Source organism: Schistocerca cancellata, chromosome 9, assembly GCF_023864275.1.
Source record: "Schistocerca cancellata isolate TAMUIC-IGC-003103 chromosome 9, iqSchCanc2.1, whole genome shotgun sequence".
NCBI lineage: Eukaryota > Metazoa > Arthropoda > Insecta > Orthoptera > Acrididae > Schistocerca > Schistocerca cancellata.
The window spans coordinates 384,542,297-384,555,703 of record NC_064634.1 but is presented as its reverse complement, the minus strand read 5'-3'; the positions used below and the strand labels follow the sequence as shown (position 1 = coordinate 384,555,703).

Below are 13,407 nucleotides of genomic sequence, written 5' to 3'. Positions count from 1 at the left end.
GTTGGGAGGGAGGGGGGGGGTAAATATTGGAGAGCAAGGTGAAGAGTTAAATACAGTAAGCAGGGGTTCAAATGGATGTAGGTTACATTAGTTATTTGGAGATGAAGAGGCTTGAACAGCGTATAATACAGTGAAGAGCTACATCAAACCAGGCTTCGGAATGAAGTCGACAAAAACAATAACAGTTGTAAAACATTAATGAATATTCGTATCAGCTTTTGATGAAAATTTATATGTTTTTAAACAATCGCTTATTTTAAAGTTACATTATTCAGTAATACGAAGTGCGGCAGCTGTCTTGTCTATGTACAATTATTTAATGATGCCAATATCATTCATATGCAAGCACTTTTAAGTTGTGGCGTGTACATGTTCTAGAGAAAAACTTATCAAAGGATTATTTTTGTAATGAGCAGTGGGAACAATCGGTATGTTTGGGCACTGTAACTTCATTAGCTGTAGAGGCTGTACAAATTTGAATTGTAGTTTATTAAATTTGTTGTCATGTAGTCATCAATTGGAATTTTTCTTTTATATTTGTTGTAACAGATCTGAAGAAGGCTAACGTCAGAACTGGTGATCAGAATGAAGTGCATATGCGATCAAAGACTATAAATAATTGTAGTAATACGTTCTTTGCTAGTAGAACCTAAATTATAAAGCTGGAGGACCGAAAGTAGTTTTAGTACGATGTAGACTAAGCTGGAGGACCGAAAGTAGTTTTAGTAAGATGTAGACTTAGTATCTAATTCATATTTTAGGGATATGCAGTTAAGTAATACCGTAGTCTGGAAAAGGCACAAATTGTTCCTTTGAATACTTATTACTAAAGAAAAATATGAAGGAAAACCATATATAATTATGTATAGGTCTACATGAAGTGTACACTAGCTTTTAGCGCTTAGATAACATGTCATACGCAAATGAGTAACTAAACAAAACTGTCTAGGCAAATGAGTAACTAAACAAAATTGTCTAGGAAACTTTCTAAGATCAGTTTGCATGTCGAAAGTATCATTCATTTCTTCGTCTTGGTAGAACAGATATATGACAAACCCTTCGGGGTTTAAGAAAGAATGTATTACATTACGGAATGCTAACATTCATTTATCCATTTGTAATGCATGTTCGACTCTGGTTCGATCTTCGTATCCTCTTGGAGCAAGGTGCTATGAAAGCTCAAATTAAGTGCCACAATGGTATTTCCGAGCCTCAAAGTCCGTATTATTAATGGAAACCCGTTTTAAATTGGTTGAAACCAATACAACACTGGCTAAAGCCGGACGATCAGGGTGTAGTGTATCCACTGTCGGAGACTGCGTTCCCGGGAAGTCGCACTGTGACGGACACAGCGTTTGTCTACATCCAGTACAAGGCTTCCCTTACAAGAGAACCAAGAGCATTTTGATACTGCCCTTTTGTTCGCTCCACAGTAATTATGTTACAATATTCCACATTCTCTTGGATTTAAGAAGGCAACTCTTCTACATCTACACCTACGTCTACATCTACGTCTTCATGTACATCTACATGGATACTCTGCAAATCACAATTAAGTGCGTTGCAGAGGGTTCATCAAATCACCTTCACAATAATGCTCTATTTTTCTCATCGCTAGAGCTCAACCACTAGAGGGAACACAGAGTCTAACCGCATCACCAGGTGGAGGAGCAAACTACCACCATCTAATATCACTGTAAAGGGAGAGCTATCTCCAGGAAACGACTTACCCTATCCTATTTGGAGATCGCTCAATCGTCTTAGGGTGAGCGTTCTTCTAAGCAAGACCAACATGCGAAAATGGGGCATTCTTTCAACTGATAGATAAACATCCTGCGAGTGCGGAGGAACACAAGGCCCGGGCCACCTGCTAATTTGTCCTCAACTTGAACAACCCTGCACAACACAGGACCTGGTCGAGGAAACCAACAAGGCCATCGGAGTTGCTACCTTCTGGAAATGCTGACCGGACACGGAACTGAATGAAATGAATGATCCTCGAACAGCGCTCGAAAAAAACGAACACCTATATATTTGCATGCGAGTTCTGATTTTCCTTATTTTATTTGATAATTGTTTCTCCCTACGTAGGCAGGCGCCAACAAAATATTTTCGGATTCCGAGGAGGCAGTTGATGATTGAAATTTCGTGAGAAGAGAAATGCCTATCTTTAAATGATGTCCACCCAAATCCTGTATCACGACCGTGGCGCTCTCTCCCCTATTTATCGATAATACGTGATGCATTTCTTTGAACTTTCTCGATGTACTCCGGTAATGCTATTCGTTGAGGATCCCACACCGCGCAGCAATACTACAAAAGAGGACGGACGAACATAGTGTAGGCACTCTCTTTAGTAGGTCTGTTGCATGTTAAAAGTTTTTGCCAACAAAAAGCAGTCTTCGGTTCGCCTTTGGAAATGGAAATTTGTGGTAAGGACTATGGGACCAAACTGCTGAGGTCATCGGTCCCTATGCTTACGCACTACTTAAGCTAACTTTTTAAACTAAGTTACGCTAGTACAACACACACGCACCCATGCCACCCATGCCCAACGGAGGATTCGAACCTCCGACCGAGGGAGCTGCGCTAACCGAGACAAGACGCCTAGACGCACGGCTACCCCGCCTGGGTTCGCCTTTCCCACAACATTTAGCTTGTGTTCTTTCCAGTTTAAGTTGTTACACATACTCTAGCGGTTTTTCTGTATATATCTTGAACTTTAGCTCGTTATCAAATGAATTACCATTAAATGTACATTATTCCAATAGTTTTCAACTTTTTAAATGGCTTTTCTCGAGACCACCATATTTCGATACAACGTAACTATCCTTTCAATGAAAGTGGAATGGAAAGCTACGGACAAATTTTTCATGTACCCACTAAGGTATAAACGTTCTTGAATCGACATTTTCACGAAATTTTAACTTATTGCTAAAGCCTACACCATTATCGTAGATAAAGGTGAGACTCAATATGCCTCAGGAACATCACCTGTATATGACTACCACAAGAGAGAGATTTGTGATCAGAACTGTAATTCACCACCTCTTCCCCACACGTCGGCGAAATACTCGCAGTGACGATTTCATCCACCACAAGAAGATGCCGGCACGGTAGTTCAGCGTGCTCGGTCAGAGGGTCAGCTACCATCCGTAATAAAACAACTGAGTGAACGGATCAACAAAGAACCTGAACGGCTGTCATCGGACGTCCCCCACGGACAAATTCAACGAACAGAATGAGATCAAAAAAAGAAGAAGAAGTTGAATCGGCAGCGCTGGTGCACAGACGCGGGTTAGCGACCCAGGCTAAGACGCCATTTAGTCCTCCTGCGCAATACACATTTCCGGCATCTTAACAAAAAATTTGTTTGCCGATGCAGACAGCTGCAACAGCAGGCCTCACGCGATATTTGCAGCTCGCTTCCGCTTCGCGCAGCAAGCAGCCGTCGCCAGCACATCGTGTATATAAGGGCCGAGGAGACGCCAGAGCTGCATCAGTCGTCATGGCAGCCTCCACCAAGTCTCTCCTGCTCCTCTGTCTGGCTCTCGTGGTAAGTGACTGCGTTTCCATCTTCTCTTCACTTAGGCGGTAGCACACGACTCGATACTGCACCAAGGCTTTTCAACGAAAGTGTGGTCATTTGAGATGTATCAACTGAAATCTGAAATGAGGATTTCTTAACAGTGAAGACGTAGCGTGACAGCTTGGATAGAATCGTCGACAGATGGGAAAGTACCTCGTCTCCTACCTTCCAAACTTTACAGAAGCTCTCCTGCGAACCTTGCAGAACTAGCACTCCTGAAAGAAAGGATATTGCGCAGATACGGCTTAGCCACGGCCTGGGGGATGTTTCCTGAAACTTCTTGGCAGATTAAAAATGTGTGGCGGACCGATCAGCACACACTCCACTGCAGAGTGAAAATCTCATTCTGGAAACATCCCCCAGGCTGTGACTAAGCCATGTCTCCGCAATATCATTTCTTTCAAGAGTGCTAGTTCTGCAAGGTTCGCAGGAGAGCTTCTTTGAAGTTTGGAAGATAAGGGACGAGGTACTGGCCGATGTAAACGTATGAGGACGGGGCGTGAGCCGTGTTTGGGTAGCTCGGATGGTAGAGCACTTGCCTGCGAAAGGCAAAGGCCCCGAGTTCGAGTCTCGGTCCAGCACACAGTTTTAATCTGCCAGGGAGTTTCAGTAATCTCATACTTTTCACCTGCGATGAAGTTGAACCTAATGAAATACTTTCTTAACAGTGCTGTACAAATATCAAGTCAGATGTTGATAATATTTCCAAGTGACGCAAAGATTGGCCAATGGTTTCAAATGCCTTGAAATGTAAAAGTGAACACTTCAGCAAATGCAGAAACTTAATTCTTTTTCTTCTTCTGCTGCCTGCCCGTCCCATATGTTGGTGACCTTCATCGCTATATCACTTGTGCTTGTTCGAAAAAGTTCTTCGCTCATGTATGATGTCCTTACGTTTCCAAAAAAAGGACCTTCTTCTTCTACTTCCGCGGCCTTTTCTACCAGGTATCTTCCTTTCAAGAGTGCTCTGCTTCCATCCTGCATTACATGAGCAAGATATTCTAGTTCCCTGCATTTTTCTGTGTTTAGGGCTTCTTTTTATTTCTCCATCTTGCGGATAATGCCGTTGTTAGTCATTTTATCTGTCCCTGTCGCTCTCAGCAGTCTCCTGTACAGCCGCATCTCGAAGCCTCAAATCGTTCACCCGTCGACTCGGCCAAAGTCCAGGCCTCAGCTCCATAGAAAAGGATGCGAAATGTGCAGCAACGGAGAAACCTTAATTTTGTTTAGACTGTATGGTGATGGCTCTTGAACACATTAGGCATTTTACAAAACTTGTCTTTGGCTTGTTCAGCGAGAACTTCAAAAACTTCAAATTGCTCTAAGCACTATGGGACTTAACATCTGAGGTCAGCAGCCCCCTAGAACTACTTAAACCTAACTAGCCTAAGCACATCACACACATCCATGCCCGAGGCAGGATTCGAACCTGCGACCGTAGCAGCCGATTAGTTCCGAACTGAATCCTCTAGAGCCGCTCGACCACAGCGGCCGGCAATGCGAACTTCAATTTCTTGCGACTTATCCCCTTGGTTGCTAATGTTACTTCCAAGATATGCGAATTTTTGTTCACTTCCGCAAAAAGTTTGCTGTTAATATTTAGATAACAGCTTGGTATGTCTTTCTTGGCGACGACCATTACTTTTGTTTTATTTACGTTCAGTTCTAAACTATAATGCTCAGTACTTTCCTTGATTTAGGATACAAGATGTTGGAGACTATTTAAGCTGTCAGCCGCTATTACGTGTCATCAGCGTAGCGAATATTGTTCAGCTGCTCCCCATCAGGATGATCCCTCCTTCCACATTTTCAAGGGCTTCTTTCAAGAAATATTCCGAATAAAGATTAGATATCAGTGGCAATACAACACAGCCGAGTCTCATTCCTCGGCATATCTTTAATATGCCAGATTTCGCTTTTCCTAATCTCACAACTCATTCCAATAGACGTTAATTATGTATCATCTACCCCACTGCTTCTTAGCACCTCAGCCACCTCGTAACCTTGTACTCTATCGAAGGTCTTCTCATAATGAAACAGGCACAAACGTCTCAATACATGTCTCCACCTCGGGAATAAGCTCTGAATGCACACCAAAACCTTTTGAGTACCGGCAGTATTTCTGAACCGAAACATTGGTAGGTACAATTCTTCCTTCACAAACTTTGTAGATTCTTTTGTGAATAATTTTTGGAAATTGTTTCGGAAAATGGATCATCAAACTTATTGTTCTGAAATCATTATACCTTTGGCTCCATCTGCTGCCAGCACAACCTCAAATTGATATGTACGAAATAGCTGATGTAGATGACAGTTTAAAGCTCTTTCTGGAACAGCTGCATCCATGGAAGACTCAGTAAAGAGACGAACAGGAACGATAAGAAATCAGCAAGGAACGTCAAGAGGAAGGCAGCTTATACAACTCTATACTGATCTTTGTCAACAAACAGTTGCTTCCAGACTAATAATTATAGAACTATTTTTTCTAGTTTTGATCTGTACCGTCTCCTATTAGGATATGGGACAACCCTTTTTCATATACCTTATAGAACAACCAGCATCTCGACAGGGGTCAGATTGGCTGAATACTATGTTGGCTTATCTACATCTATTACATTGCATTTACATCTACATCTATTCTCGGCAAATCAGAGACAGTTCCGCTTTGCTCAAACAAATATATGACAATTGGTTCAGTGCCTGTTTGCATACTTTCCACAACCATCATAACTGCTATTTCGTATGGATCCCATACACATGAACAATATTCTAATGTAGTTTCTCGAGGGTTTTATAGGCAGTCCCCTTCGTAGACTCATTGTTTTTTCCTAGTATCCTATCAGCAACGAAAGTAAGTCCATCTCTAGACTCATCTGTGTCTCTCGCTATATGATCATTGATCATTCCGTTTCATATCTCTGCTAACTGCTACCGCCGCCCCACACACGCACACAAAAAATGGTTCAAATGGCTCTGAGCACTATGGGACTTAACGTCTGAGGTCATCAGTCCCCAAGAACTTAGAACTACTTAAATCTAACCAACCTAAGGACATCACATACAACCATACCCGAGTCAGGATTCGAACCTGCGACCGTACCGGTCGAGCGGTTCCAGACTGTAGCGCCTAGAACCGCTCGGCCACCCCGGCCGGCCACACTCACGCACACACACACACACACACACACACACACACACACACACACACACACACACATTGATATTTATATAAGTTATTCTAGTTGTGACTCAATGAACTTTGCGTTTGGTGTACAATGTTCCATATGTGGACATTTAGCGAAATATCCAGTCTATGCGATAATCCTATAATTTTATCAATAACTAACGGTATATTTGACAAGCTTTTTTCAAACAGTTTTTGTAGTAATTGTGAGAGTTGTTTGATTCCAGCTGTGTTTCATTGAAATTTGCGTTTAGTGCGCAGTTTTACAGTTCTGGACATTTGGACGATAACTGCATCATTTACGAAAATATGGGGTTCCTGTTAACATTGGCACACCATTGACACACATATTACCAGCAAGGGTCCCAGCACACTTCCCTGCGGGAATCATAAAGATCCTTCTGCATCTCTCCATGACTCTCGATCCAAGATTAAGTTCCTCATCTTCCCTACCAAGAGTTTCTCAGTCCAGGTAAAATTTTCATTTGATAACTCATGCTACTGTACTTTCGTCAATAAGCGATGGTGTGTTACTGCGTCAAACATTTTTCCGAAGTCGAAAGATCTCTCATCTACCTGGTTGCTTGTATCGGGTTTAACTACAAAGAAAATTTAAACCGGTTTGTTCTGACAATTTTTGGGTCACAGACTGTTTTGGGTCACTAGTCTTCTCACTGGTATGATGTGATCCACCACGAATTCCTCATCTGTTTTAACCTCTTCAGCACCACTTGCAGCAACGTGGTCACTTGTTTAATGCATGTATACTAATATTTCCCTAGAATTTATATCCTGTACATATCCTCAAGTACCATTTAAGTTATTTCTTGATACCTTAATAAGTGTTTAATCACAGTGCTCCTTCTTCTTGAGAAAATTTTGCACATGTTCCTAGCTTTGTCTATCCTATAGTGAACGACCTTATTTCTCGTCTTATCAGTTCAACTAATTTTCAACATCTTTTTACACCACCACACTCAAATCCTTCTGTTGCATTACTTTGTAGTTCCTCCATAGCATATGCGTCGCTTCCAAACAGCGCTCTGCTGCAAACGTAGATTCTCACAAATTTCTTCCTCAAATTATGGCCGATTTTTTATGCTAGTAGAATGTTTTGCTTTTGATAGCACGCTTTCTATATTTTCCTTGCTTTATCCATCATTTGCCGTGCGGGGTTAGCCGGGCGGTCACGGGCGCTGCAGTCATGGACTGTGCGGCTGCTCCCGGCGGAAGTTCGAGTTCTCCCTCTGGCATGGGTGTGTGTGTTCGACCTTAGGATAATTTAGGTTAAGTAGTGTGTAAGCTTAGGGACTGATGACCTTAGCAGTTGAGTCCCATAAGATTTCACACACATTTGAAAATTTTTATCCATCATTTGTTATTTTGCTTCCAAGGTAGCAGGATTACTTCACTTCCTCTGCTTCCTGGTCCCCACTTTATTTTATGTAAACTTTATCGTTATTCTCATTTCTGCTGCTGTTGATTATTTTCGTATTTCTTCCGTTTACTCACAGTCCATACTCTGTGTTCAGAAGTTTGATCATCCCATTTAACAGGCACTGTAATTCGATCTCAATTTTGCTGAGGATATCGATGTCATTAACGAATCTTATCGCTGATATACACTCCTGGAAATGGTAAAAAGAACACATTGACACCGGTGTGTCAGACCCACCATACTTGCGCCGGACACTGCGAGAGGGCTGTACAAGCAATGATCACACGCACGGCACAGCGGACACACCAGGAACCGCGGTGTTGGCCGTCGAATGGCGCTAGCTGCGCAGCATTTGTGCACCGCCGCCGTCAGTGGCAGCCAGTTTGCCGTGGCATACGGAGCTCCATCGCAGTCTTTAACACTGGTAGCATGCCGCGACAGCGTGGACGTGAACCGTATGTGCAGATGACGGACTTTGAGCGAGGGCGTATAGTGGGCATGCGGGAGGCCGGGTGGACGTACCGCCGAATTGCTCAACACGTGGGGCGTGAGGTCTCCACAGTACATCGATGTTGTCGCCAGTGGTCGGCGGAAGGTGCACGTGCCCGTCGACCTGGGACCGGACCGCAGCGACGCACGGATGCACGCCAAGACCGTAGGATCCTACGCAGTGCCGTAGGGGACCGCACCGCCACTTCCCAGCAAATTAGGGACACTGTTGCTCCTGGGGTATCGGCGAGGACCATTCGCAACCGTCTCCATGAAGCTGGGCTACGGTCCCGCACACCGTTAGGTTGTCTTCCGCTCACGCCCCAACATCGTGCAGCCCGCCTCCAGTGGTGTCGCGACAGGCGTGAATGGAGGGACGAATGGAGACGTGTCGTCTTCAGCGATGAGAGTCGCTTCTGCCTTGGTGCCAATGATGGTCGTATGCGTGTTTGGCGCCGTGCAGGTGAGCGCCACAATCAGGACTGCATACGACCGAGGCACACAGGGCCAACACCCGGCATCATGGTGTGGGGAGCGATCTCCTACACTGGCCGTACACCACTGGTGATCGTCGAGGGGACACTGAATAGTGCACGGTACATCCAAACCGTCATCGAACCCATCGTTCTACCATTCCTAGACCGGCAAGGGAACTTGCTGTTCCAACAGGACAATGCACGTCCGCATGTATCCCGTGCCACCCAACGTGCTCTAGAAGGTGTAAGTCAACTACCCTGGCCAGCAAGATCTCCGGATCTGTCCCCCATTGAGCATGTTTGGGACTGGATGAAGCGTCGTCTCACGCGGTCTGCACGTCCAGCACGAACGCTGGTCCAACTGAGGCGCCAGGTGGAAATGGCATGGCAAGCCGTTCCACAGGACTACATCCAGCATCTCTACGATCGTCTCCATGGGAGAATAGCAGCCTGCATTGCTGCGAAAGGTGGATATACACTGTACTAGTGCCGACATTGTGCATGCTCTGTTGCCTGTGTCTATGTGCCTGTGGTTCTGTCAGTGTGATCATGTGATGTATCTGACCCCAGGAATGTGTCAATAAAGTTTCCCCTTCCTGGGTCAATGAATTCACGGTGTTCTTATTTCAATTTCCAGGAGTGTACTTTCACACCCTCCTTTTGTTTCCATCCTTGCTTTTTTCTGCGTATAGATTGAACAGTGTAGATGAAAGACTACATCACTGCGTTACACCATTTATAATCGAAGTACTTCATTCTTCTTCTTCCATCCTCATTTTCCTTTTCATTCCTTCTGGCTTCCTGCTATTGTTCTCAGAATTTTGCGCCATTTTACATTGCTGAATGCTTGTTCTAGGTCGACAGGCCTTGTAAATATATCCTGATTTTTCTTAACACATGGTGATTGAGAAATCGGAAATCTGCAGGTTGTGGCCACAATGGCGCAGAATTTTGCTGACGCGCCGTCACCAGCGGTCCCTAGCGGAGATGCCGCCAACAACCAGGAGCCGGTGCAGCCGGTGGCGGGCGACGGAGCTGCTGGGGACCAGGCACTACAAGACCGCTGGTGGCCGTCCATTTCCTTCCACAACGGCTGAGCAGACGGCTGGCAGGTCCAAGAAACACACAGCTCTGCTTTATCAAGAGCTAAATTTTCTTTTTCCAAAATTATAGACGAACGTGTATTACAAAAGAAAAAATAAACTTCGAAAAAATAAACTTCGAAAAAGTACTACTGGCTTCGTTCAGCTAAGGATTGTTTTACTAATTTAACTGTTATCCCAACAGCAAAATGAATGATAAGTTAAAACATAAAAACAAATTTTGGAATAATGTTTCTTACAGACCTTCCGTCCAGTCTGACTGTACAATCCCTAAGCATTCACTGAAGGAGATGGAAAATTTTGCATTGCAATGCACCAATCTGATAGTTATGTCAATATAAATGTGAAAGTTCGTTTGTTCAAAATCGTATATCTCCGAAAGTTATTCATTAATTCCTTTCAAATTCTGACACAACGTTGCATTAGAATACGCGCAAGTTATTATAAACTCTATCTATATCCGAATCCCGCTCCAGCTACTGCCGGGTCTGGGTGCTGACGAGTCCTCTCCATTTGGCTCGGTCCTCCCACCACTTTTCTTCCTCCACTTGCTGCCAGGTCACACCTCTCCTTTCAACAGATATTCTCACTCCCATTTTCCACCGTGTTCTTGGGCGCCCTCTAGGTCGTTTCCCATCCATCTTTAGTTCTTCCATAATTTTGGGGAGTCTCTGCCCATGCATTCTCTTAACATGCCCATACCATCTTGATCTCTTTCTTTCAATTTCTTCTCTCATACTTTCTTGTTTGAGGTCCTTTCTAATCTCTACATTCCTTACTCTGTCCATTCTTGTTTTTCCCTTAACTGATCTGAGAAATTTCATTTCCCCTGCTTGCAGTCTGCTCCAGTCCCTTTCTTTCATTGTCCATGTTTCTCCACCATAGGTGACAATAGGGAAGTAATAATTCTTATACATCAGGAGTTTTGCTCTTTCTGAAACTTCATTATTCCAAATCAGATGTTTTATTGTTTGGTAGAAATTGCCTCCCTTCTGTAACCTCCTATTAACTTCGTTAGCTATTCTTCCATCCCTAGATATTTCACTCCCTAAATAAGTGAAACTTTCTACCACTTTGAGGGGTTCTCCATTCAAGGTAATATTTCCATTGATTCCTTTCTCTCTTCCAAATATCATTACTTCACTCTTATCTTTATTTATTCTTAATCCATACCTTTTCATTATTTCCTTCCACGCATCAAGCTGTAACTGTACATGTACCTCTTTATCACCCCATATTACCATATCATCTGCAAAAATCATCTTTTTGTCTTTTTCTTTTACTATATCTTTAACTGCCCTATTCATTCCCTCCATCACAACATTAAAAAGCGCAGGAGATAGAATACTTCCTTGCTTAAGTCCTTGTCTTATTTCGAAGTATTCAGAGTTCCCCAATGGTGTTCTAATTCTACAATTGTGGCCTCTGTACATTGTCTTTATAACATTAATGTATCCATCTTCTATATCTATCTTCTTCAGTTCTTCCCAGAGTCTTTCCCTGTCAACTGAGTCATATGCCTTTTCTATGTCTATAAAAACCATTATCACGCTTTTGTTATACTCCCAACTTTTTTCCATCAGTTGACGGATAGAAAATATCAGGTCGATTGTGCTCCTTCCTTTCCTAAACCCATGCTGTTCTTCACTCAGCTCCTTTTCTATCTTTTCACTTATTCGATTTAGTAAAATTCTTTCAAAAATCTTGGCTGTATGACTCATGAGGGTTATTCCTCTGTAGTTTTTACAAAGTCTTTTATTGCCTTTCTTGAAGATGGGAACAATGTCTCCTGTTCTCAGGTCGCCAGGTATTTTACTATTTCTCCACATGCTTGATAGTACTCTATACAGCCACTGCATCCCCACTGGAACTGCTGCTCTTATCATGTCCACTGATACTTCATCAGGTCCTGGGGCTTTCCCCCCATTCATCTTCTTCACAGCTTTTTCCATTTCTTCCTGTGTAATTTGTCCTAATTCTGCTTCCCAACTTCTCTCAATTTCTCCATTATTTGTTGTTTCCTCATGTACCTGGTCCTCAGCGTTTAACAGCTTCTTAAAATGTTCTTTCCAGAGATCTTTTATATTCCCTGGATCTTCAATAATGGTATCGTCCTCTGTTTCCATCTTTACTGGTACTTCAGAAGCCTTCCTTTTATTTTTCATCATTTTATAGAACATTTTCTTATTGCTCTTCACATCTTCTTCAAGTTTTTTTGTAAACTCTTCCCATGCCTTTTTCTTTGCTGTTTCCACTATTTCTTTGCACTTCTTCTTTTCCTCTATATACCTTTTATGGTCTTCGTCATTTTTAGTTTTCCACCATTTTCTCCATGCTCCATTTTTTCTTCTAACTGCTTGGATTGTGGTATCATCCCACCAACTTGTCTGTCTTATTTTTTCCTTTCCAGATGTTCTGCCACATACTTTTTGTGCTGCTTCGACTAAAGTGTCTTTGAATAAACTCCATTCTTTTTCTACATCGCAGAAAACTTCTTTTGGAAATTTTTGTGTTATTAATTCTCTGTACTTCTCAGCACATTCACTCTCCTTCAATTTCCAATCCCGTATCCTCGTCACTTTCTTCTGTTTTCTATTTTTCACACACTGATTCATTTTCCATTGTCCCACCAGTAATCTATGGTCTCCATCAGCACTCACACTTGGAATTACTTTCACATTTGTTACTTTCTCTCCCCATTCCATATCTATTAGAATATAATCATAAACTCTATGTGATCAAAAGTATCCGGACACTTACAAGTTCGTGGCGCCCTCCATTGGTAATGCTGGAATTCAGTATGGTGTTTGCCCACCATTAGCCTTAATGACAGTTTCCACTCTCGCAGGCGTACGTTAAATCAGGAGCTGGAAATTTTCTTGGGGAATGGCAGTCCATTCTTCACTGAGTGCTGTACTGAGGAGAGGTATCGATGTCGGCCGATGAGGCCTGGCACGAAGTCGGCGTTCCAAAACATCCCAAAGGTGTTTTATAGGATTCAGGTCAGGACTCTGTGCAGGCCAGTCCATTACAGGGGTCTTATTATCATGTAACCACTCCACCACAGGCCGTGCATTATGAACAGGTGCTCGATCGTGTTGAAAGATGCCATCGTCATCTCCAAATTG

General features: G+C 43.0%; 1 long non-coding RNA gene across 2 annotated transcripts in view; it reads left to right on the top strand.

Annotated features, from left to right (window-relative positions):
* The window catches only part of LOC126100385 (uncharacterized), a 30,109-nt gene extending 19,715 nt beyond the window's left edge, over positions 1-10,394 (top strand). The window contains exons 1-2 of one of the 2 annotated variants that reach the window (XR_007522159.1): positions 3,369-3,556; positions 10,103-10,394. This is a non-coding gene — a long non-coding RNA (uncharacterized LOC126100385). Of the gene's footprint in view, positions 1-3,368; positions 3,557-10,102 lie in introns of those variants that run through there. The other variant, XR_007522160.1, reaches the window with a different exon arrangement.
* Positions 10,395-13,407: the final 3,013 nt, after the last annotated feature.